This window comes from Vombatus ursinus, unplaced genomic scaffold, assembly GCF_900497805.2.
Source record: "Vombatus ursinus unplaced genomic scaffold, bare-nosed wombat genome assembly UNPS02014945.1, whole genome shotgun sequence".
In the NCBI taxonomy this organism is placed as follows: Eukaryota; Metazoa; Chordata; class Mammalia; order Diprotodontia; family Vombatidae; genus Vombatus; species Vombatus ursinus.
In genome coordinates this window covers 1447390-1473286 of record NW_020954723.1, presented here as the reverse complement: position 1 = coordinate 1473286, position 25897 = coordinate 1447390, and the positions used below count along the sequence as shown (strand labels likewise).

The 25897-nt window shown below is 36.4% G+C and overlaps 1 protein-coding gene across 7 annotated transcripts in view; it reads left to right on the top strand.

Moving 5' to 3' along the window:
• Window positions 1-25897, top strand: part of LOC114030082 (signal-induced proliferation-associated 1-like protein 1) — a 375977-nt gene that overhangs the window by 35926 nt on the left and 314154 nt on the right. For 6 of the 7 annotated variants that reach the window (XM_027844744.1, XM_027844746.1, XM_027844748.1 and 3 more), the window contains exon 2: window positions 4417-4517. The exons of the other annotated variant lie outside the window; for it this stretch is intronic. The gene's annotated coding sequence lies outside the window, so the exon portion shown is untranslated. The remainder of the gene's footprint in view (window positions 1-4416; window positions 4518-25897) is intronic. 7 annotated transcript variants of the gene reach the window in all.

The following is a 25897-nucleotide window of genomic DNA, read 5'->3' as shown; positions in this document are numbered from 1 at the left end:
GTCTTTCCAGGTTTTTGTGAAGTTAGCCTGTTCATCATTTCTTATAGCACAATAGTATTCCATCACATTCACATACCACAACTTGCTCAGCCATTCCCCAATTGGTGGGCATCCTCTCAATTTCCAATTCTTTGCCACCACAAAAAGAGCTGCTATGAATATTTTTGTACATGTAGGTCTTTTTCCCATTTGTGTGATCTCTTTGGGATATAGCCCTAGAAGTGCTATTGCTGGGTCAAAGGGTATGCACATTTTTATAGCCTTTTGGGCATAGTTCCAAATTGCTCTCCACAATGGTTGGATCATTTCACAACTCCACCAACAATGCATTAATGTTCCAGTTTCCCCACATCTTCTCCAACATTTTTCATTTTCCTGTTTTGTCATGTTAGCCATTCTGATAGGTGTGATGTGGTACCTCAGAGTTGTTTTGATTTGCATTTCTCTAATGAAGTGATTTAGGGCATTTTTCCATGTGACTATAGATGGCTTTAATTTCTTCATCTGAGAACTGTCTGTTCATATCCTTTGACCACTTATCAATTGGGGAATGGCTTGTATTCTTATAAATTTGACTTAATTCTCTGTATATTTTAGAAATGAGGCCCTTATCAGAGAGACTGGTTGTAAAAATTCTTTCCCAATTTTCTACCTTCCTTCTAATCTTAGTTGCATTGGCTTTGTTTGTGCAAAAATGAAAAAGACTATCTTGATTAATATCTACTCCACCCTTAAATAAAGGGCAAAGCAGTTTTTAAAATTTTGGTTGCAAAATGGGCATACATAAAAAATAAATGAAATTTATGTAGCCTTCACAAAGAGGCATTAAAGATTTGGGTTTATTGGATATTGGATTTAACAGATTAGGAAGTAGTACACCTGGAATCTGTTCCTCTTGTTGCCACTCAAGTAGCTATGTGACCAGGGGTAAGTTACTTAAGTTTTTTGACACTAATTCCTCATCTCTGAAATGGGAATGCTAGGCTAGATCTCTATGGTCCTTTTCAGAAGTAAAATTCTAATAATGCTGATTGGATTGGATCGAACATTCGGTGCTCACAAGAGCTCGGTGAAGTAGGCACTGCACACTCAGTGCACACTCAGGCCTTCACACTCCAAATCTGCTTTTTTTTCATACCTCATTATCCTTTAAAATCTTGTTTAAAAAAAAGAATCCAAATCCCCAAACCATAATGGTTAAATTTTTTTTTTTCAACTTCTCACCGTAGAACTTCCCCCATTACTTGGGGCCTTTTCACTGTAGGACATCCCTCTGCCATGCCAGCTGCCTTCTCTTATTGACTAGTTCCTTCTGGGGCCTTCATTTTGGGGACGGTTCTCAGACAAATATGTGCTGGTAAATGTTTAATAATTGGCTCTTCAAAAAAAAAAGTATGGGGGCCAGGTAGGTGGCACAGTGGATAAAGCACTGGCCTTGAAGTCAGGAGGACCTGAGCTCAAATCCAGCCTCAGACCAAACACTTGACACTTATTAGCTGTGTGACCCTGGGCAAGTCACTTAACCCCAATGGCCTAAAACAAACAAACAAAAAAGTATACAAGACGTTTTTAGGTTGAATCTTCATTGTTGACATTTTCTACATCACTTTTTCTGAGTCTTGGGAATCAGCAAAAACATTAAATCAAGCCCCAATTTATAGAGTTTGGTGATTCTGAGGTGCAAATGCCCACAGTGAAAATTTAACAGTCAGTTTTTGTGAGCCTACTTGAGCCAGCTCCAGCACACTCCTGGGTGCTGACCAGCTATGCTTCATTCCTCTCTCTGCTGCGCTTCTGACTCTGGATTTTGCCACCATGCCTACTTTTCCTTCTACCCCTGTAGCTTCTTTTTATGTATTTTTTTATCCATGAGAATATAAGCTCCTTAGGGATCAGGGGCTATCTTTCTTTTTCCTTTTATTTGTATCCCTAGCAGTCACTGCAGTGCCTGGCACATAGTAAGAGTTTAATGCTTGTTGCCGACCTGCCCAATTGTAGACTTGTTTGAAGAATTGCCGTTTGGGAAGAGAGAATGTAAGGTGAGTAAGAGGCAGCATGATACAAACTACTTTAGAGTCACGAGGGCCTGGGTTCAAATTCCACCTCCAGTGCTAGCTGAGTGGCAAGTCACTTAATTCTTATCTTGCAGGTGACTCATCTCATTTTAAGATCCCATCCAGCTCTAAATCTCCTTTGAGAGGGGCTCAAAATCAGCATTTGAGAAAAGGTTACAATGTGGTGTTATAAGAACTGTTGGTCATATACTTAAGGTAGATATTTTAGGGGAAATTATTTCATCATTGATGTACAGCTAATTAACATTAGAAATAATTCTTAATATGTTAAGGAGAAAGGGTAGTTTGTGGTTTTGATCTAATTTTCATGTATCTCTTTGTAAAGTTCTTTTGTTTTCTTCAAGAATATTAATGTGTTGAAATGGCCCAGATAATGGAAAATTAATATGAAAGAACTTTTACTTTTTTTTCTGAAAGAGAAATTGACAACTCAAATTGATATGGAAAAAGTTGATGCCTTTTCTTTTGGGACAGAGCACTTGCTGGTGGTGACCAATTTAACCCTGTTCAGTCTTCTATTTTCTTACTTCCGGTCTGCTGTCTTTTGACTGAACTCTGCTTCACACCCCATAGAGCACTCAAAACAATTGTTAGTTTTTGAAAGGACTGTGCTGCCCCTCCCTCCTTCCCCCCCCCACCCCCAGCTCCCCTTAGGTCCATGTTAGGCTATATTCTTAGTATTTTTCAATGGAAAAAATTTAGCTGTATGCAAGTCCTTGGATTCAGTTCTGGGAATACAGTGGTTGTTATAACACAAGTGCTGCTGCTCTGAAGGGGTTGTGTTTTTGAAGTTTTCCTAAAAAGACAGGAATTTTTAAGTAGACCCTTAAGATTGTGTGTGGGGTAGAAGCCACTCTCTTTTTCTAGTTAAGTGGCTCTTATGTCATGTGACAGACATTGCTGCTGTCTGCCTTGAATATTGGAAAGAAAAATAAAAACAAAGGAAGCTAATTTTCCTTGATCTGTTTTGAGAGATTTTAATATACTTTGTAATGAAGATTTTCCAGTCTTGTATAGTTGATAGACAGTTTTTATCTTACCATTGATACTTGGCATATACATCATAATTTTTTGAGGAAAGATTTTTTTTCTCTTGTTAAACAAAGTCTCAGAGTGTTCTGTAGGGGTAGAGAGGTTAAAACACCTGTTTAGAGTCACATAGCAACTATGTGTCAGAAATGGGACTTGAACTCAGGTCTTCCCAAGTCTTAGCTTAGGTCAGTTCTCTATCCACTCTGCTGTCCTGCTTCTTCATGAAGACCTTACCGTGTTTATATTATTTATTATTAGCCTGCATTGTTCAGTTTGCTAAATCTAGCTAGCTATATGTGCAAAACTATTTATAATTTAAAATTATTGGGTTCCTATTCCATTTTGTCAAATGCCCAATTTTAAAAATTTCAGATATTGTTATCTACTCTTAGGCATGCCTTGGCAAGTCTTTTACCTTTCATGTACCTATATAGAGGATCTGCAGGGGCGGAGAACCTGTGCCTTGAGGCCACATGTGGTGATGTAGGTCCTCAAGTGCGGCCCTTGACTGAATCCAAACTTCACAGAACAAATCCCTTTAATAAAAGGATTTGTTCTGTGAAGTTTGGATTTGGTCAAAAGGATTTTGAGGCCACAGGTTCCCCACCCCGATAGATAACCAGGGCTGGAAGTCCCTGCTTCATCTCTTCATTCCTGCTCAGAGTTATTATAACTCCAGAGAAGTTAGTTTGTCACTTTTTATCTTGTTTCAAAAGTGATATTTTTGAGGTTATAATATTGTTTTTCATATCTTAAGTCTAATTGGTTTCTACAACTTCTGGACAAGTCATCTTGATGATTAGAAATGGTTATATCATCATATTTTATGCACATGTAGCATAGAGAGGGTCATAGAATCATGGACTATAGCTGGAAGGAATTTCAGAGGGCATCTGATTCCTGTCCTTCATTTTACAGATAAGGAAACTGAGGCCTGGCAATTTTTAGCATCTTGCCCAAGGTTACTTGCCTTTCTGAAGAGCATTTTAGTTGAGGTGGACTCTCTCTTCCCCTGCTCCCCCAATTGATCTCACTGTGGCAGTTCTCAGGCAGACGGACGGGATGGGGTTTGAATCCAAGTTGTATGAAAACGTCATCAGCCAATTGGCTGACCTTTGATGGGGAGACAGGAAGAACAGCCTACGTTTTTATGCTGAATCTGAGTCATAGAAAACAGGTTTCCTACAGGAACTACTTGGCTTCAGCAAGTGTGGAAATATCATTTCCCTTGAAAATATTTTTATCTTTGACATGCAATTACTTCAAATTGAAATAAACTTTTTTTTTGTCCTCTGCTTTAATTCCATAGATGTATTTCCATTTTTGAACTTCATATAAACGTGAGTCAGGAGTAACCTAATTCTCAAGATGTTTGTAACAGAAGTGTTTTAAAAAGGACTGCACATACAGGTAAAGACCTAATTTTATTTTTGTTTAATAGCATAGAAACACCTTGCCTGGAGTATGGAGTTTGTAGCTTTTTCTTGTATGACTGGAAGGAATAGGTGTTTTTTTTGAAGGTAGCAATCTGAACTCCCTTAGACAGGTTTCTACTTGCTTAGGATTAGCTAAGATATACATGGGAGTGGTTATTTAGAACAAATAACAATGTTACTAAGAGACTTTACTTGAAAAATAAATGAGGGAAATTAAAGTGATATCTGTGGACATATTTAGAAGTCTCTTGTAAAATGTGCATGTGTGTACTAGGGAAAGAAAAGGAGGGAGGAGAGTAGCTGGGGGTAGTGGAGGGGAGGGGCCCATGCTGAGGGAAGAAAGGAGAGAGAGGAGAGGGAGAAAGAGAGAGAGGGAAAGGGAATAGTATTGAACGGTATTTGTCCATAGTAGTTCCAGATGCTATTGAAAGTCTGATTCACACGGTTCAGAGAAATTACACTTTATCTTTTATTTGCCACATGTCTTTTAGATCTCAAGATAGTGCCTGAAATGTAGCTGTGATTCTTAAACTAGTTTTTTTTCCACCCAGTTTTTTTTTTAAATTCTGTCATCAGCTATAGATCCATACTTAAGTTTATTTTGTTTCAAAGTTTAAAATATCTAATGTAACAAATACTCAGTTACCTACTTTAAAGGAAAGGAAACAGTACTGGGTAATGGGGAAAAGAAATTATTTGGGTTTTTGGAATACATTTTGTGAATTTTTTGCACCTGCTTTATCTTAATTGTATTTTCCTTATTTCTCTTAACACATACTGACTTAAGTCAGGCTAGGTACATATTAAGCAGTAAGGGAATCTGGTCCCCAATTTAAAATGTGCTCAAAATATTAATAGCACATGGATAATACCACAACAATAATAACACCTTTATATTTGAATCATAATATGTAGTATTATTTTATAATACATAAGCTCTTTGCAGCTTAAAAAGTTCTTTTACATATAGTACACCACCCTCTTTTCTAAACCTTGGAGAAAGCTGAGGCTCAGAGATTGATTTCCCTAAGGCAGGGGTGGGGAACCCCTGATAAGGTTTCACATAGCTCTGTCACACTGGAGAGTAGAACGGAAGAGTTACAACTTCTTGGCATAGCTATCTGAGCTCCTGATTTACATGTATTTAACTTGATGTGTGTCTTAGCCTTTTTAATGGCATTTCTAAGATGATGGGAATAAATCTTTAGTTCAAATGTGGAAAACTTTGACTTCTCTATTATTTCTATAATAATAAATGCTTTTTCTTTTTTCTTTTTGAAAGCCTTAAGTTCTATTTGAAAAATTCAAAAATTAATGCAAAAATTATGATATGATATGTGGAGTTCCTCTTAGAAAACTAAGTCTTTATCAGGGAGATGTTTCATTTTTGCATAGTCTTGTAAAGGCTTATGTATTACTTTGACCCTTATAGGATAAAATTTAGCATATTTTTTCTTTTAGGGAGCATTATACCCATGTGATATTCTTCCTTGGCAACTACTTGTTTACTCCAGCTGGGTGGGGCAGTGGATAGAGTATTGGGCCTGGACTCATCTTCTTGAGTTCAAATCTGGCTGAAGACACTTACTAGCTGTTTGACCCTGGGCAAGTCACTTAACTCTCTTTGTCTCAGTTTCCTTATCTGTAAAATGAGCTGGAGAAGGAAATGGCAAGCCACTATAGTATCTTTGCTAGGAAAAATCCAAATAGGATCAAATGAAGAGTCAGACAGGACTGAACAACAACAATACATTTAAATACAAATTAAGTTCTCTGATGATCCTTCCACCCCTAAAATTTTGTTTTGATTTAAAGTACACATATTGTAATCATAGAGCACTATTTATATATATATGTATATTGTTCTTACTATTATAAGTTTAACTAGATTTCTCCAAGTTTCAGATTTTTCAGGATCCTTTTAATACAGAAGACCCCATAGTAGCAGAAAAGGGTATTGAATTCTAGGAATCAAGACCTGGGTTTCAGTCAGCAAGTACCTTATCCTCTTAGCACCTATTTCTTTATATATAAAATGAGAGATTTGATTAAGATGATTAATAAGATCCCTTCTACCTCTGTGCTAACATTATATAATGTCATAATTGATGATGGCATCAAGACATTTTGTGATCACTGTTAAAACTTACATGTCTATACCACAGTGTATTTAGTTTTTAAATGATATCACTGTATTTATAAAATGATTTGAAATCTTAATATAAAGGTCAAGGTAATGTAAAACTTGTATTAATAAATAATATTTGTTTTTTTATTTTATTTTTCTAAAACTTAAATACACAATAAGAAAAGAAAAAGAAACATATTATAAATTTAAATACCAAATAAAAAATTAAAAAAAAAGTCCTGTACACAACAGAACATGAGAGGATTCAGACTACATAGCAATAAATTTCCATTTCAAGAGAGTCTATGGAATAAATACTCCACATTGTGTCGAGAGCTATCCGTCTTTTCCTTGCTTCTCTGCTGTGAACTTTTTACTTTGTTCTTTCCCCCCCCTTCCTCCTCCACCCCTAGAAAGCTACAATTAAGTGTAGATATATTTATATATAGATACATACACACATATATACATATACATGCATAGATAGGTAAACATATACTTTCTCTTACAAATTCTATTTCTGATCTTTGCTTCATGTTTGTGTGTGTCTCTTATTTCCTATCCCTCCTGACTCTTCTACTTCACTTCTACCTTGCCCTCCTATTAGTTAACCTACCCCCACCCCCAGGATTCCTCCCTTATTCTTCTATTACTATAAATCTAAACGCCCTTCTATATTCCCGCCTTTGACCTATTCCCTTACCCTCCCCTCTAGAAATCCCTCCCTTATCCTCTCCCCCCTCCCTATCTTCTTGGCATTTTATTTCTTTCTGAATTTAGACTTTTATACTCTTTTGTTTATTAAATTAAATAAAATATTAAAATATTATACATTTTATACTCTTATATTCCCTCTTGAACCCATTCCCAATGAAAGGGGGTTTCCACAACTAACAGCCCTCCTCCTCCATCTAATTCTTCTGTGTCAGTTCTTCTTGCACCTCATTTGTGTAAGATAATTCCTCATTTTAGCAGTTCTTGATCAGTTTTAAAGTCATATATTTAGGTCTACCCCCATCTTTTTTATGAACTATGAATTCTGAACTTTCTTTATTAAATTATGAACTTTCTTATGTACCTAATTATTTATAATCTTAGATATACGTTTTGCATTTTGTATGCATAAAAGGTAAACAGTCTGTCCTTATTGAGTCCCTTGTAATTAGTCTTTGGTATGTATCTTATATTTCTCTTGGCTCTTGTATGTCAAATCTTCTATTAAGTTCAGGTTGTTGTTTTTTTTTTTTTTTTTTAACAAAGTCCTGAAAGTCTGACAGTTCATTAAATATCTTTTTTTTTTTTTAAACGTTCAGAATTATGCTTAGCTTTGCTGGGTACAATATTTTTGGCTGGAACCCCAGTTCTTTTACTCTTTGATATATAGTGTTTTAAGACCTGTGGTCTTTTAGTGTCACCACTGCTAGGTCTTGTGTGATTCTAATTGTGGCACTGCCATTTTTATTTTTTTTTTTTTTTGTTTCTTGTAACATTTTAGCTTTGAGTGGGGGGTTTCAGAATTTGACTATGATATTCCTGTGGATTTTCCTCATAGGATCTCTTTCAGGTGGTGATCAGTTCAGTGGATTTTTTCTATTTCTACTTTCCCCTATTGTTCTAATACTTTGAGACAATTTTCTGTAATTATTTCTTGTATTATTGTATCAAGATTCTTTTTTTTGATCATAGCTTTCAGGTAGTCCAGTTATTCTTATGTTTTCTCTTCTTGATCTCTTCTCCAGATCAGTTGTTTTTCTTATGAGATGTTTCACATTCTCTTTTATTTTTTCATTCTTTATATTTTGTTTTATTATTTCTTGATCTCTTATAACTTCACCAGCTTTCTCGTACTTATCCAATTCTGATTTTCAAGGAGTCATTTTCTTCCTTAAGATTCTGGATCTCTGTTTCTAAATAGTTGACTTTCTGTCTTTTTCTTTTAAGTTTTTTGTTTTGTTTTGTTTTTAGGTTTTCCTCAATCTCTCTCATTCAATTTTTAAAGTCTTTTAAAAATTCTTCTATGAATTCTTTTTGGTGACCATTTGACATCACTCTTTGGGTTAGAAGAGGATTTCTTTGCTTCAGAATCCTCCTCTGACCTGGTCTTCGGTATTCGTGTAGTAACCCTGTATAGTTGAATTCTTTCTCCTTTGCCTGTATGGTTTTCAGATTTGTAGTAGCTTGGTTTTTGTAATCAATCACTTCAGGCCTTAGAGCCTCCTTCAGTTTTCCCCTCTAGCCTGGAAAACTGAAACCAAGACATCCAGCTTCCTGGAGAGTGCCCACAGCCAACGGCGTCCCGGCCTCACGGCTTCTGCACTCACCTGGTGTGTGCTGGTTCCTTTTTGACTCTCTGCAGCACAGCTGGGTCTGGCATTCCTTGTCAGCAGAGGTTCCCTTGATCTTCCTGGGCTCAGATGCCCAGCACCCTTCAACGTCCTGGGGTATTTTCTAGCTGGGCTGAGGCAGCCTCCCAAACCAGCTGACCCCAGGGCTTGCCACTTGTTGTTTAAGGGCACCTAGGATCTAGCTTGGAGGTGTTTACTCTTCACAGGGACCAAACCTGGTCCTGGGATTTTTCTTCAGATCCTTTCTAAATGTTCCCAAAGGACTGCTGTTCTGCCCCTGCTGTTACTGATTTTTACCTACTCTGTGTTTGCCCTGATGTGCTATTTTATCTCTTTTGGATTTGGATTTTTCTGACCTACTCTACCATCTTCCCTCCTCTCCCAAAAAATAATATTTGTAAAGGCATCTTTTAGTATTAATCGAAATGAATTGAGGAAGTCTGAATTCCAGTCAGATTTTTCCACAATGTAATCCCATTGCATTTTTGTGTTTCTGTTATGTTCAAGGCATTAGGCCAGAAATACGAAGAAATGTTAAACTGCAAGAAAGTTAAATGCTGGGGGGGTGGGGTGGAAATACAGTATAAATTAATGGTAATAATAATAATATCTTACATTTATAATTGTAAGGTATACAGACTGTCTTCATCACAGATCTTATGAGACTGGTTGTACAAGTATTACTATCCCTCTTTTAATAAATTTGGAAACTGAGATTCACATGAATCAAGGAGTTACGCGATTTGCCAGTATTGTACAGGTAGGAAGTGTTGTAGCACATGAGAACAAAGGCAGTGGTGTCCAGACGCTGTGTAGCAGCACTCCCTTTTTCAGCCCCACCCCAACTGCCAGTCTCTCTTTTCATAAAACAATCTACACAAATAATTTTTGTAGTTTGTATTTTGTGCAAATAAAATTGAGAATGTATTACAATAACAACTTACAAACAAGTTTTTTTGAAATTTATTTTGATTTATCAACAATCACTTCCGTAAGATTTTGAGTTTTAAATTCCCCCCAAGACAGCATGCAATCTGATATATACTCTACATATACGTTCCTATTAAACATTTTTTCACGTTAGTCATGTTGTAAGGAAGAATTAGAACCAATAGGAGGAACCAAAGAGGAAATAAAACAGTACGGAAGAAAAAAAAAGCAAATAGTATGCTTCGATCTGCATTTAAACTCCATAGTTCTTTCTCTGGATGTGGAGTACATTTTTCGTCATGAGACCTTTGGAGATGTCTTAGATCCTTGCATTGCTGAGAAGGGCTCAGTGTTTCAAAGTTAGTCATCGAACAATGTGGCTGTTATTGTGCACAATGTTCTCCTGCTTCTGCTCACTTCACTCAGCATCAGTCCATACAAGTCTTTCCAGCTTTTTCTGAAGTCTGCCTACTTATCATTTCTTATAACACAATAGTATTCCATTACATTCATATACCACAACTTGTTCAGTCATTCCCCAGTTGATGGGCATCCCCTCACCAATTCTTTGCCACCACAGAAAGAGCTGCTATAAATATTTTTGTACACGTGGGTCCTTTGCCCATTTGTATGGTCTCTTTGGGATACAGCCCTGGAAGTGGTATTGCTGGATCGAAGGATATGCACAGTTTTATAGCTCTTCAGGCATAGTTCCAAATTCACATTATTCACATGATTCACATGAATCAAGGAGTTCTGCGATTTGCCAGCATTGTACAGGTAGGAGGTGTTGCAGCACATGAGAACAAAGGTTGGGTCTACATCTCCAGAATGGTTGGGTCAATTCACAATTCCACCAGTAATGCATTAGTGTTCCAATTTTCCCACATCTTCTCCAACATTTATCATTTTCCTGTTTTGTCATGTTAGCCAATCTGATAGTTGTGGTGTGGTACTTCAGAGTTGTTTTAATGTGCATTTCTCTAATCAGTAGTGATTTAGAGCACTTTTTCACATGACTATAGATAGCTTTAATTTCTTCATCCAAAAACCAGTGTTCATATCCTTTGACCACTTATCAATTGGGGAATGACTTGTATTCTTATAAATTTGACTCAGTTCTCTATATGTCTTAGAAATGAGGCCTTTATCAGAGACACTGCCTGTAAAAATTGTTTCCCAGCTTTCTGCTTCCCTTGTAATCTTCGTTGAATTGGCTTTGTTTTTGCAAAAAAAAAATTTTTAATTTAATGTAATTAAAACTATACAATTTGCATTTCATAATGTTCTCTATCTCTTGTTTAGTCATAAATTCTTCCCTTCTCCATAGATCTGACAGGTAAACTATTGCAAAAACATTTTGATTTTATGTGGTTGAAATTGTCCATTTTTTCTTTTACAATCTTCTATTTTTGTTTCTTCAGTAATTATTGAATTAGTCAAAGTTATGAAAAGCACTTGGTCTAATTTTCTTTTGGTTTATTTTAATGGTGTGACCATTTATATTCAGGGCATTATAGATTCTGAGGTTATTTGGTATAGAGTATGTATAAGATATTGGTCTAAATGTAATTTCTGCCAAATTGCTTTGAATTTAAAAAATTGTATGTAGCTGATTTTTCTTTCTTTGAAACAAGTGATTGTAGAGAATGGAATCGGTATGTCCAAGTTGCATAAAGGTCAGTTGGAGTGTATTCACTGTTAGTCATGTGTTTATTGACTTTGATTTGAACTTTGCTTTCATTGAAAAAAGAGTGAGTGTATTTATGTGGAAGTTGTATTCCAAAAGAGTCGATAATTTTGGCTGTTGCTTTGCTACACTACCTTTACCCTCACCTGGCCCCTTTTAGATAAGGGGCCAAGCCCATAGATTTGGAACACTTTGAGCTGGGGCAACCAATTCTAAATACTGTAGCTATTTCTGCTTCCTGCTCCAATTTGTTGACTTTACTCATTTGTTCCATAGATTTGTTGACATAAGGTTACTTTGTAAGATGAAACTCCCTAAGTTGAAGTAACTTAAGCCTTTTTTAGTGTTTTTAAGTGTTTGTTTCATTTTTGGTGGCTAATCTAAGTTGGAATTTTCAGCACCCTAGTATTTCATGATTATATACATCCTAGAATAAACCTTAAAAATGGTTTTTTAAAAGAATTATTTTTCTCCCTTGTTCTAAGAATCTGTATACTGGGATTGGCTTAATGTTTTATATCTGTTATTTAGTTGTAATAAGTTAATTCAAGTGGTGTTTGAAGCGAAGTCATGTAATCAGCTAATTGCCTTTTGGACATTTCTAATTGTATGTTCTGTAGGTATCTCCTATTCCACTGTGTCCAAAACAGAACTTATCTTTCTCCCTTCCTTTCTTCACTTGCCTGTTTTTGTTGACGGTACCACCATTCTTACTGTCACCCAGGTTTGCAACCTCAGAATCATCTTCAACTCTTTATTCTTATTATACCACACCAAGTCATTTGCCAAATCTTTTTGATTCTCCTTCCACATCTGCCCCCATCTGTCTACTTATATAGCCGCCACCTCAGTCTGGGGCTTTCCTCACCTCTCTTTTGGACTATTACAGGAGCCTCCTAAATGGTCCCAGCTGCCAAAGTGATATTCCTAAAGCAGGTATGAATGTTATTCTCTTGTTTGCAGAGCTCCTCAGCAGGCTTGCTGTTGCCTCTTAAATGACATACAAATTCCTGTTTGTCATTTAAAACTCTTCAGAAATCTGACTCCACCTTCCCTTTCCTGACTTATTTTCCTTTCACTCCTCATGGAATTCTGCATCCCAGCCAGATTGGCTTATTTGCTTTTCCTCATCTGTGACATTGCCATCTCTCATCTCTGTGTCTTTGCATAGGCTGCTTTCCATGACCACAGTGGATTACCTTCTATTCTTAGAGTCCCCAGCTCCAATGCCACCTCCTACTTGAGACCATTCCTCATCTCAGCTGCTGGTGCCTCCCTTTTCTTTTCCCAACAAAATTGACTTGTATTTACTTTGTACATATTTTATATTTTTACATGTAGTTTTCCCAGATAGAAGCCTTGAAGTCCCAAGATAGTACCTGATGGATAGTAGGCAATTAATAAGTGCTTGTTGATTAATTTGATAGAATATCCTCATGAACACCTTGCTTCAGATAGGCTGGGGACAGTTGCCTCGTACATTGCATAAGATCAGATTCCTGCTTTGCAAGCTTAAGAGTGATTACAAAGGGTCTATACTTCTTCAAATGATAAATAAGAGATGAAGAAGCTACATTTAAAAACTACCTGTTTGGAGTCAATTAAGAAGCATTTGTTGATCACCTATCACTTGCCAGATTGTATACTAGGTGTTAGGCATGTAAAGACAGAAGTGAAACAGTTCCTGCTTTCAAAGGGCTTATATTCTCTTGAGATGGGGGGATTGGGCTCATTGTGTTCACAGGTAAGTCAATGGAATATATTTAAAAAAATACAGTGATGGAGGTAGCTAACAAGATCAAGTTGTTATCAGGTTATAATCAAGAAAGGCCTCTTAACGGATGTGGCCTATGATCTTGGCCTTAAGTGTTTGGAGAGACAGAAATGAAGAGGGAGAACCTTCCTTGTGTGGAGAATAATAGTCTATGCAAAGGCAAGGAGTTAGCAGGTGAGGTGTTGTTATTGGGGAATAGCAAGTAGATCCATTTGGCTGAGAGAAATTGTTTTTGAGGGGGTGTGTAGTGTACCATCCAGTCAGTGCTTGATTATGAAGCTCTACACTTCTTAATTAGTTGTAGTGTTTTGGTTTAGGATAAGTCATGGATTTTTTTCCCCCAATTTTCAGAGTCTTATACCTACTATCTAAAGAATGATTTCAAATTTGAGATTTTTTTTTTCAGATGTTATGTGTATTTTATTTATGTTTGGGGGGTTTTCTTATCAGAAATATCCAGAATTCTTTCCAGAATTTTTCACATTTGATTTGAGACTTGATTGCTAAAATCTTTAACAAATGAGAAAGATGCCATCAGGATTAATTCACCTGTAAGGGTTTAGGTGAAACAATTTTAGGACAATTTCTCTGAAATACATTTGTAATGTTCCCCCCCCCCCCCCCTTCTACCTACACACACTCTAATAGATTCTGTGTTCTTGAATCTGAAGGTTTTTCTTTAGGAATTGATTTTGTTTTGAAGGGCAATGTAAGATGTCCGTATATGGATATCTACATATGGTATTCATAACCATATATATTTGTTTTTGTTGTTGGAGTAGCCAAATAATTGATATATAAAAATATAGTAAGGCATGGTGGATTTCTGCCCCTTTGTGCATTTATTTGTCAATGATTTGAATCATTTTAAATGTGTTTTGACTTGTTAGATTTATGCTGTCTACAATGCTTACTACAGAAGAGAAAAACTGGAAGTGTTTGATTCTGGGCTCAGCATTTCTTTTGCCTCACCTTCTTGTACATTGTTACTGCTTCCTTTGTATTTTCAAATAGGAATCTTGTATTTTGATGAATATTTGAATGAATTTAATCTAAATTCTGTTCATTTTAGCTTATCAGTAAAGTTGTTGGGAGAAGTCAAGATGGTTCTAAAATTTACCTTTATCATTTCTAGAACATTTTGAACAATTAAAAAAAATGTAGAATTGACAAGCATTTTGCTAATATTTTAAAAAAAGAGCATTTGGATTAGAAGACCTGGGTTTTATTACCATTTGTAACATGGACTTGCTGTGTTTCTTGGAGTTAATCACTTAACCTCTGTGCCAAGTTCTTTCTTTGTAAAATGAAGATAATAGTACCTCATAGGATTATTATGGCACTCAAAGGAGATGTGATGGCTGTAGAAGCAGTTTATGTAGGTAAGGTGTTGTAATGATGTGATTAGTATGGTCCTAAATATTAGTTGTTTAATTCTCTTGAAAAATAACAAGTTCGTTTTTTGTTGTTGTTTTGGGGTGAATATGAGCCTACTTAGTATTATTAGGGTGGGAGCTTATTGGTTTAATATTCTTTATGCTGTAAAACTTCTGTGCCTCAAAAAACAATTCCCATTGCAAAGCTTCTTCAAAGACTAGATTAGGGCCTGTTCTATATGGCCTTTAAAATATAGGTGGAATAGGCAACAGCCTGTGCATGTATGGTTTAAAGGCTGCCAAAGTACCATTCCCTCTCCCACTCTATTGACCTGTTTTAGTACTTGAACTTTTCAACTTTGTCACTGTTCCTTTTTGTTAAATACCATGCCTCTAGAAAGCTTATGTAAAATGTAAATCTGACCTGAGAAGTAACAAGTTAGCATTAGCGGCCATTAATACATTTGTTTAGGTTGCCTTATTAACAGAGAACTAGAATCTGCAGAAATTGGATATAGACCAGGTAGTTTTGTGTGAGCAAGAGTTGTGCAAAGGTCAAAGCATTAGGGTTGGGTCAGGGAGGGTTTTTTAGGACCAGCCCTATTAATAACCATTGTGGTATCTGATAAATGTTATAATTTGCCAGATTTCTGCTGTAACTTTAATTTAGTCTAGGAGTAAAATTTCCTGAATGCAATTTTTCTGGGTGCATTTCATGAGCCAAATTATTTATCACCTGGTAGCCAAATTACTGGTGATGATTCTTTCTAGGGTTCTTAGACAGGTGACACATTCTTGTTATCTTACTTGAATAATTTAATGTTTGATATAACTTTCTAGAATTTATGCTTCATTGGCATTGCCTTCAAGAACTTAGTATCCCCTCCATGTTGGAATGTGGCATCAGAGTAAGACTGTGGAACTACCCACTTCAATGAGTCTCAGATTCATTCAAGTATAAGGAGTAAAATATGTAATATTCTGCTGTGGTGGTTTAGTTTCTTGCTAACTGATAATACCATTACCATTTTTTTTTTTACAATAAGCATTTTATAAAATTTTAAGTGATAAAAATGTTAATTCTTTTTTTCTTAATTGAGAGAAATATAAGAATTACATTAGCATAATGTAATAATTGGGTTTTCAGAAAACATTCATTGTTAGGATAGCTTATTTTAATGAATCTAGAAAGGTTTTTCCTCTGGTTTTTAATTATTGAGGCCTCTGTGCCATCTACTTTGACAGGTTTCACTGTATTACAGCCCTTTCCCTGGCCCTAAATTTTTATTGAGCTGCAACAATTGTAGTGGTTCCATTAAAGTTTGATCATAGAGCTCCATTATTATAAACTAAATCTTTTAAGTAATAAATACAGATCTATAGTTTTTTAACTTTCATTTATGCTTTAATGAATATAATTTTCTGGTTTGAATGATTTTATCTAGTATCTTTTGTGAATATCAGTTTTATAAAGTTAGATACATCTATGGATGGTTTTCTCAAGGCAAATTGGCAGTAATGCTCTTTATCAGGTTTTTCGCTATGCAACATTATTGTTGGGCATCAACTTGACTCATTTTGCTATGCAGCCATTGATTAGAACTTTGTTATTTCCTTAGTTTTTACCACTGAAACAGTGTGGACTTTGGTGTAATTACTTGATCTGTATATCTTTGTCTCACTTTGTATATTATTGGAATGATAACTTCTGTTCTCTTCCAAATTCCCTCCCCCATTTGAATCTCAGTAAGAGATTATGGAAGTTAATTGGTCTTCTAAAAAATCTAGGGCTTTGAGCTCATTAGCCCAATTAGCCCTGTTGTGGCTGCTCTTAGAGCTCTATTTTAAAGACTTCTGGAAAGAATAATTATGGTAATTAGGGGCCAGTTTGTCCTGTTTCCTGTTTTATTATCAAAGCTGATCATTAGTATTGAGGGAGGTGATCTTCATTAAAGTTGGAAGTTAAAAAAATTTTTTTATCAGAATTATTGGAATTTCACATCTTGGATCTCATGGCTGAGAGCTAGGCCTAGTTAACAGTTTCTCATACTGACATATTGAGGTTGAGGATCAAGTTAACTCTTGGTTAGACTTGAAATAGAACTATGACTAGAACTCTAACTTATTGATCTACTAAGTTTTCTTCTGCCTGATTGCCAAGGTACTTGGTTTTTAGATGTTTTCCAAGACTGAGAAGTTATAATTATATTGCTATATTAAATAGAGCCTGGGAGAGAGGAGTGGCGGCTCCAGCCTAGCTCTATCTCCATTTCAGATTGCTTAGGTTGCCATGAGAAAATATTCATTGGGTGGTTCCAAGTTTGCCTCCCTTGGCTTAATAGGAATAAAGAGTTAGTAAAATTTAGACAGAATGGGCTTTTGAACAGGGACCACAAATGTTGTATTTTACTATACTGAATGGATCATCTCCTTCAAATATATAACAGAAATGCAGCAGTTGCCTAAAATGATTTATTTACACAGCCAGTCAGTCAATAAATATTTCATAAGCACTTTGCCAAGTGCTGGGGATGTAAAAATAGGCCAAAGACAGTCCCAGCCCTCAAGGAGCTTACAGTCTAATGGAGGACTTTACAGTCTAATGGGGAAGACAAGTAAACAAATATGTACAAAAAGCTGTATACAGGATAAATAGGAAATAAAGGATATAAAAGAAAATAAATAAATGGGAAATAAGAGGAAAGGCACTAGAATTCATTGGGGTTAGGAAAGGTTTTCTGTAGAAGATGGGATTTTATTTGGGACTTAAAGGAAGCCAGGGGAGCCAAGAGGTGTAGATGAGCAGGGAGAGCATTCGAGACATGAGGGACAGCCAGAGAAATGCCTGGAGCCAAGAGATAGAATGTAGTATTTATACAACAGCGAGGCCAGTATCAGTGGATGGAAGAGTATGTGATGGAGAGTAAGACATAAGAAGACAAAAATGAGTAGGCATGTAAGTTAGGTTATAAAGGACTTCGAATGCCAGGGGATTTTGTATTTGATCCTGGAGGTGATAGGGATTCATTGGAGTTTATTGAGTAGGGTTTGTATGTGTGACGTAAGTGGACCTGTACTTTAGGAAAATCATTTCAGTGCCTGAATGGAGTATAAAGCAGATAGACCCACCAGCAGGCTGTTGCAGTAGTCCTAGAGTGTGTTGATGAGAGCTTGCACTGGGGTAGTGGCAGTGTCAGAAGAGAGAAGGGAGTGTTTTTGAGAGATACTACAAATGTGAAATTCATAGGCCTTGGAAACAAATTAGTTATGGGAGGTGAGGAATAGTGAGTTGAGGAGGAGAACAATACTTAGGTTGTAAGCTTGAGGTACTGAGAAGATGTTGCTGTCCTTGACAATAATAAGGGAATTGGTGGGGGGGAGGTTTAAGGGGACAGAGAATAAATTCAGGTGAGCCCTGTGGGACACCTACAGTTTGAGTGTGATCTGGATGAAGATCTAGTAAAGGAAACTGAGAAGGAATGGGGTCTAATAAGTAGGAGGAGAACCAGGAGAGAGGCATGCCCCAAAAACCTAGAGAGAAGAGAGTATCAAGAAGAGGGTGATCAACAGTGTCAAAGGTTGCAGAGAGTTCCAGGAGAATAAGGATCAAGAAGAGACTGGATTTGACAATTAAGAGAAGATCATTATTAACTTTGGAGAGAGTAGTTTCAGTGAATGATGCGATGGGATTAAGGGATTAAGAAGAAAGTGAGAGTAGAGAAAGTGCAGGTGATTATTGTAGATATCCTTTTCAAGGAGTTTAGCCACAAAGGGCAGACAAGATGACAGTTGGATCAAGTGAAGGTTTTTTGGGGATGGAGGAGACATGGGCATGCTTGTAGGCAGTAAGGAAGGAGCTAGTAGACCGGGAGAAATGAAAGATAAGTGATAGTGGGGATGACAAAAGGGGCCATATGTTGGAGGGGACAGGGGTGAAGGAGGAAATAGTGGCAGAAGGCTTATGAATGATGTGAGATGAGGAAGAGGAGAGAAATGGGAGCTCATGGCAAATGGCTTTATTTTTTTTTCTGTAAAATATGAAGCAAGGTTCTCAGCTGAGAAGGTGGAGGCAGAGGGAGTCATAGGAGGTTTGAGGAGGGATATAAAGGCTTGGAAGAACTGCTTTGGAGAGTAGGATGGTGAGTTGATAAGAGAAGTCAGGACCCAGTTGAAGTTGTGAACATAAATTTGTTGTGAACCTAGAATGATTACATGCTTTTCTCCACCTTTGTTCAGCAGCACATGTGTAGAAGTGATGGAGGTAAATGGTGGAAGTGATCTAAGGCTGAGGCTTGTCAGAGGCACAATCAGAGATATGAGAAAGGGGTCCAGGGACTCGAGAGCGGAGAGTGTAGAGTTGAACTGGTTCATCAAGGGGTCAAGATGGAGAAAAGTGGAGAGAGTGGCTAGTGCAGAGGAGATGGCCTGGGAGAGAACTGAGAATTAAAAGTCATGGTGTGGATGAATAGTTGGGTTTGGTATGAGAAGGCAAGGCAAAAGGAAAGGGAGAAAGCCGATGGATTGTGGTCAGATAAGGTTTAGCCAATTGTTTGAAGCGATCTGAAAGTAGAAGGGAAGTTTTTATCCTGAAGTAGTTGAATTTCAGTAATTACTTGGCATTAATTTTCCCAGGGAACTTCTGCCAAAGACGCTATATAAAAAGTGTCTTAGAAGATTTTTTTCCTATGTATTTTTATGAGGAAAAAATATTCAAAATGGAAAAAAATATTATGGCATTTTAAAAATATAAGAACATTCTTGATTTAATTAAAGAGGATAGGGAATATGTTGGTTATGCAGTGTATTTAGATGACATGTTTCTATTTTTTGTTAGGTCCAAAGATGTTAATTTTGTGTTGTACTTCACAACTTTAGTGTCAAAGCAATGACTACCAGGATACCTACCATCCAGGCTGTGAAGGGTAGTGGTGGTAGTGGTGTTGTTGATTGGTGGGTTGGCGTTGGTAAGGAGAGGGATGAATAAGGTTTGGAAAGGCCACTGAATGTGGAATACTGAATCACTTAAGACACTATAAAGGGAGTGCCTTTTCTCAGCTAGGTCCTTGTTGAGATTGTGTAACAAATTTGTGGTGGACCCAGTCAGGACAGTTTCTTGATTTTTATTCAGCATAGGATACAATTGCCTCTGAAGGACTTTTCTGGGAAATAGCCTTATCCCTCATGGGACAGTACTTGTGGTGTCATTGCGTTTTTTGTCCAACCCTTTCACCTCTGACTCTTCTCTTGAGCCACTCTGTTCTCTCCCATCCCTACTTAGTTTGTCCCAAGTGTAGTTTTAATCATTATTTAATAATATTTATTCTTCAGACATTTGAAAAATCCCTATTCTTCATGTTAAAAATAGATGATAGTAGTTAGTTTCAACAAAGATCATTACAACAACTTTTCTAAGCTTCCAGTGCTCCTTTTTGCTTTCTTGACTTTTGTTACTAGGAAATGCTTGATGAGTAATTCAGTTCATTGAGTTATTTTGATTCCAGTTTTCATTAATGTGGTGGTTGTTGTTGTTGTCATTGTCATCATCATCAATTGGATTATGTGGCAAAGTGCAAAGTCCAGGAAGAATATTGGAAGGCCTGATTAATCATAGCAGATATGTTTGTGACATAGTTGATGTGACAGTAGGATGTTTCTTTGGAATTAGTGGACTGTACTTCTTTTCACCTTGGATTGAGTAGTGTCAAAAGTGGGCAGAGTTGAGGCTTGGAGCATTCAAGAGACATCGTAATTAAAAGAGTAAAGGCAGGTGTTTTTAGGAAGTCCCAGGAACATCTGTATTCACAGACAGTGGGATTCTTGTGGCTATGGCAGTAATGATTACAATTAAATTTCTGTTAACACATACCCTTTTTAAAGAAAACCCAATATAGAAAAGTAGACATTTGTAGAATAGGTTAGAGATAATTAGTTGCATTGGTTAGGGGAATAGAATTAAAGATTAGACCTATAGGTTTAGGTATATGTACATTGTGCTATGAAAGGTTATGTAATATTGGAAATGTCCTCATAGGATCATAGGATTGTAGCGTTAGAGCTGGAAGGTATTTGAGTGGTCATCTGTTCCAACTCTTTTATTTATTTTACAGATAAGAAAACTTAGATCTAGAAGAGGTTGTGACATGTCCAAGGTCACACCAGTAATAGTAAGTGTCCGACCTGAGATATTAAGCCATTTCCTCTAACCCTAAATGCAGCACATTTTCCACTATGGAGGGAGGCTAAGGATAATAGGTCCACCCCACCAAGATAAATGAGGCCTGGGAATTGATATTACAACAAATTTGTAGGATTATAGGATTTAGTTGGAAGGGGACCTAGAGGTGATCTATTCTAATCACTTTGTTTTGTAATTAACAAAATTGAAACCAAGAGAGGTGAAGTTTTTGCTTAGATGATGCAGGTGGTAAGGACCCAAGTGAGGATCAGAACTCAGGTCTTCTAACTCTTAAGTCCAATGACCTTTCCACTTCCCCACACTGAATGACAAGTAATAGTGCAATTCATTGAATTCCAAAGTAGAAAATCTTGTGCTTATTTTCATTCCTGTTCAGATAGTCTACTTAGTTCTATGTTCCGTTGTGAAATTCAGCCTCTTGCTTGGACCTTTTTTGGTTCTGTGGGACATAACATGCTAATATGTGGCATTCTAATGCCATGAATTAGTGTCATAATAGAAACCATACAATTGACACCTTACTCCCCAATAGTTTCATATATGCCTTGCCATATGTATGTAAATTCCCTCCCAGACCTTCTTATCCTAGAAGGATAGACCCATTGCCATTTTCTGGAAGACCTGAGAATATTAACAATGCTAATCATGGAGAACATTTTGATTTTGATTTAAAAATTGTAATACAAATAGGAAATCTCCAAAAATGGGATTTCATTATCCACAATTTTGAATATTTCTGCTCTCTTGATTACTCTTGTTGTCTGCAGATGCTTTAAGGGGTATAGTCTTGTTTAAGGAGAAATGAACAATTTATTATCAGAAGACAATTTAGTAGCTAGTTGAGGCTTTCTGAAATAACCAGAAAAATTGAATGAATGTTGGAAAAGGAAGAGTTTGAATAGGAAACTTGGATGTCATCATACGTAAGTATTAATGGCATCATCTATAACCAACTCATCAAAAATAGTTTGGGTAGCCTATATTCAGTGATTGGAACTTTATTTTTAAAATTTCTTATTCATTAACTCTTGTGGTTCCAGTTGGATTCCTTACTCTGGTTTTTATTTTCATCACGAATACAACTAGATCCTTCTTTTAAAAAAACATGTTTTCAGTTTAGGTGAAGATGGAACCAATTTCCTCACCATAATTTTGTTAGCTTTCAACATGCTGTCAATCAGTATTAAGTGTCAGGTACTTTGCTAAGTGTTGAAGATAGAAAGAAAGGTAAAAAGCAGTCTCTGTCCTCAAGGAGCTTACAGTCTAGTGAGGAAAGACAACACATCAAAAGAAACTGAATAGGGATGGGGAGAAAGTGGAAAAAGTATACAGTAAAAGGGCATGATGAAGTCCTGCATCCAGGTGGGAAATGATAGTGTGTCTGGCCTGGGCCCTGTTCTTAAATATAGGAACTAGGAGGTGCTTTCCGATGTCCCCCATCTCTCATCTCCTTGGAAGGGGCACAAGAGGCAAGGGGTACTGAGGAGCTGTGAATTTGAGAGTTGATTTGATCATGCAGGAAGATGAATTTCTGTAGATAATGGAGAAGTCCAATGGAGCAACTGGATGGAAAGTGATGAGTAGACTGCTTGAAGTCTCTCCTTAAATAGAGACCCTGAGATGAATACATTGAATGGGAATTCCTTTTTGTCTGATACTCGGACTCCATGGCCACTAAATTCTCATCCAGGTTTAGAATCTTGTGATCCATAAACAAATGAAAGGAGATGTTTGCTGAGTTATACCACAGAATTGAAAAAATGCCAGAATTTTAAATTCTTTTCCTGACCAACTTAACTGTGGCTTACAGATAGGTTCTGTATATTAAGTGACATGAAGATAAATTTTCCATTCCATCTTACAGGAGACATTATTTAAATTAGAAAACATTGTAGCACACTTTAGAAAATGTTTTTATTGGCATTTATTTCTGACTTCATGGTTTGTGAAAGAACAAACTAAAATAAGAGAATGCTTGGTATTCATGTCAACAATGGCTTCCTTGGGTGGTAAAATGTCAAGGGGAGATTTGGTATCGCTTATTTTTAATTAGCATGAACTGTGAATGTGCTATGAGGAATAAACATTCTTCTGGTGGGTTGTACATAGCTAATCTTACAAATTCTTCTATCAGAAACTAAGAGAAATTGCCAAACTAAATTGAGTGTTGATATTTGGTGTCAGAGGCATTTTTCTCATGTTTTGTGAGCCTTATAATGTACCTTTGACTTACAAAGACTTACCTCTCACTTGTTTAACTCCATAAAAAGGGGATATGAAGTTATGTAATTGACAACTCTGTTATTTGTACTGGAAGTTTACATTGAGTTCCTCTCTTCGCAGGAGTGATAATTGATCCCAAGAATTGGACAGATTTTCTTCATTTCACTCTCCTTCCCCCCAAATCAGTGAGAAAACATTGGACACTTTGTTTATAATAATTATATGCTTTTGGGTGGATTTCACTGTCAGTTTACTGTATTCAAATAAAGTCAAAATTGATATTGGCAACAGTGCTATTTATCTTTATTTTTTATATCTGTTACTTCCACAGTCAGTCCATAAATGAACCATATTTTTCCCCATGCAAAAACAACTTCTAGATATTTTTAATTTTGGGAGCTAGTTTATTATAACTATAGCCTTTCAAAATAAGTGATAAACATCCTCTTATTTAATAAATATCTTAGGAAATGTAAATATCTTTTATTGAAGGATAATTTACAAAGGCACTCAAAGTATATATAGTTTCCTATGTGCGAGTATGTCAAGGGTGGAATATTTTATTTTAGAACTTTCACCAAACATTTATTTGAGTTTTTCTGGTCTCTCAAGTATTGCAGAAAGCCAAGATTGAATAAGACAGTTCCTAATGTAATAGAATTTACAGGGTAGTGGGTATTCATATTCTCTCTCTCTCTCCCTCCGTCCCCCCACCTTACACATTAAAACAGAAAATAGTATATACATATTTGAGAAGTGCAAACATGATAGCTACATTGAGTGCATAAGAACTATAAATAAGTGCTATTCTACATTACTTATAAAAATTTTAGTAGTTACATAAACTATTTACCCTTTTATAATTGTCATTGGCATGATGTGGTGAATAGAGTATAGATTTCAAGATATCTGGGTCCCAATTCTGGTTCTCTTACTATCTGTATGACCTTGGGCAAATTATTTAACTTTTGGGTCATAATTTTCTAAATTTCAAAATGAGTGGATTTTGCTTAGGTGTCTGTTAAAGTCCTTTGCAGCTCTAATATTGTTTATTATTATTATGCCAGTATTAATACCATTCTAATTATGTAATTGAAATGCATAATAATATATACAAAGCACTTTGAAAACTTTAAGTCACTGTGTAAATATCAGATGCTTTTATTATACTTTTTTTCCTTATGCTTTATAAATATATTCTTTTTGAAAGGGCTGAACTTATTTAAAATGCAGTTTGGACAAAGATGGCCTCTTGGATAGGTCACTTTGAAATCTAAGGTTCTTTCAGTCTGTGATCAACATTGGGGGTCATCCATTTATCTTCTCCCTTTTCAGGAGGCTTTAGGTTGGGTTCCTTTCATGGCAGCTTCATTCTTCCCTTTTTTTCAATGAGTTCATTGCCTGACTCAGTATTATTCCTTTCTACCCTGTCTCCTTCCCTCATTCTAGGGAACTTCAGCATACATATTGATGTTTCCTCAGATATCCTAACATTCTAGTTTCTCAGTTTAATCAACTCCCATGACCAGTTCTCCATTCTACCTCAGCTACTAATAGGGATGATAATACCTCCTTGATTTTGTATTCAAGAACTCTGAGTTTACATTATCTAATCATGATCTTTTATCTTTCCATCTCTCCCTATGCCTCACTCCTTTAGTTCCTAAACCCACCTTTTGTTCTTTTTCTTACCATGACCTCTAATCCTTCTGTCCCTCAGTGCTATATACACCAGCTGTTGTCTTATATCTCTCCTCCACTTCTCAATAAAACTCCTTGGAAAAAGTTGTGTGGAGTTAGTGCTTCTCAATTTCTTCTAAATGCTCTGCATTCTGACTTCAGTTCTCACCATCCAATGGAAACTACTCTCTCCAAAGTTATCAATGATCTGTTGATCACCAGATGGTCTGTTCTCAATTCTTATCCTTTTAGTTTTCTCCAGAATATTTCACATTGTTTGACACTTCCTGGGTATTCTCTCCTCTCTGAGTTTTTCTGACTCTTTTTTCTTGGTTCTCTTTTTAATTGCTAGATTATAGAGCATAAATTTAGAGCTAGAGATAACCTCAGATCATCTAGTCCAACCCATTCATTTTACAGATGAAGAAACTGAGGTCTGGAGAGGTTACATGTTACATGGTTTGCTCAAATATCACACAGTAGCAGAGCTGGGAAATGGCCACAAGTGGTTCCCCAAACTCAATACAGTACTGTAGATTTGGTCTGACCAGTGAAGAGTACAGTAGGGCTGTCACCTTCTTCATTCCAGATGTTAGACTTTTTTTCCTGCATGCTCTGGTTGCTGTAATTTTTTTGACTTTAAAGTGACAGTGTTGACTTCTATTGAGTTTGTATTCCACCAAACTCTTTGGATCCTTTTCACTTGAATTGCTTTCTCGTCATGCCCTTTTCACCTTCTTCCTGTTTTGTACCTGTACTGTTGACTTTTTGAACCCAAGCCCCATCTAGATTTCAACTCATTAGATATGGCCCATATTTTAAGCTGTCAAGATTTTTTCAAAGGTTTTCTTGGTTACAGTTGATTATAACAAATCTTTGACCACTCTTGTTGGTTGAAGCACTTTAGTTATTGGCCTGTGGCCTCCTCATACCCCTAAAGAATTTAAATACACACACACACACACAGAGTAATAAATGAAATTAAGTGACTAGAACTTTTCTCTCCACCTTC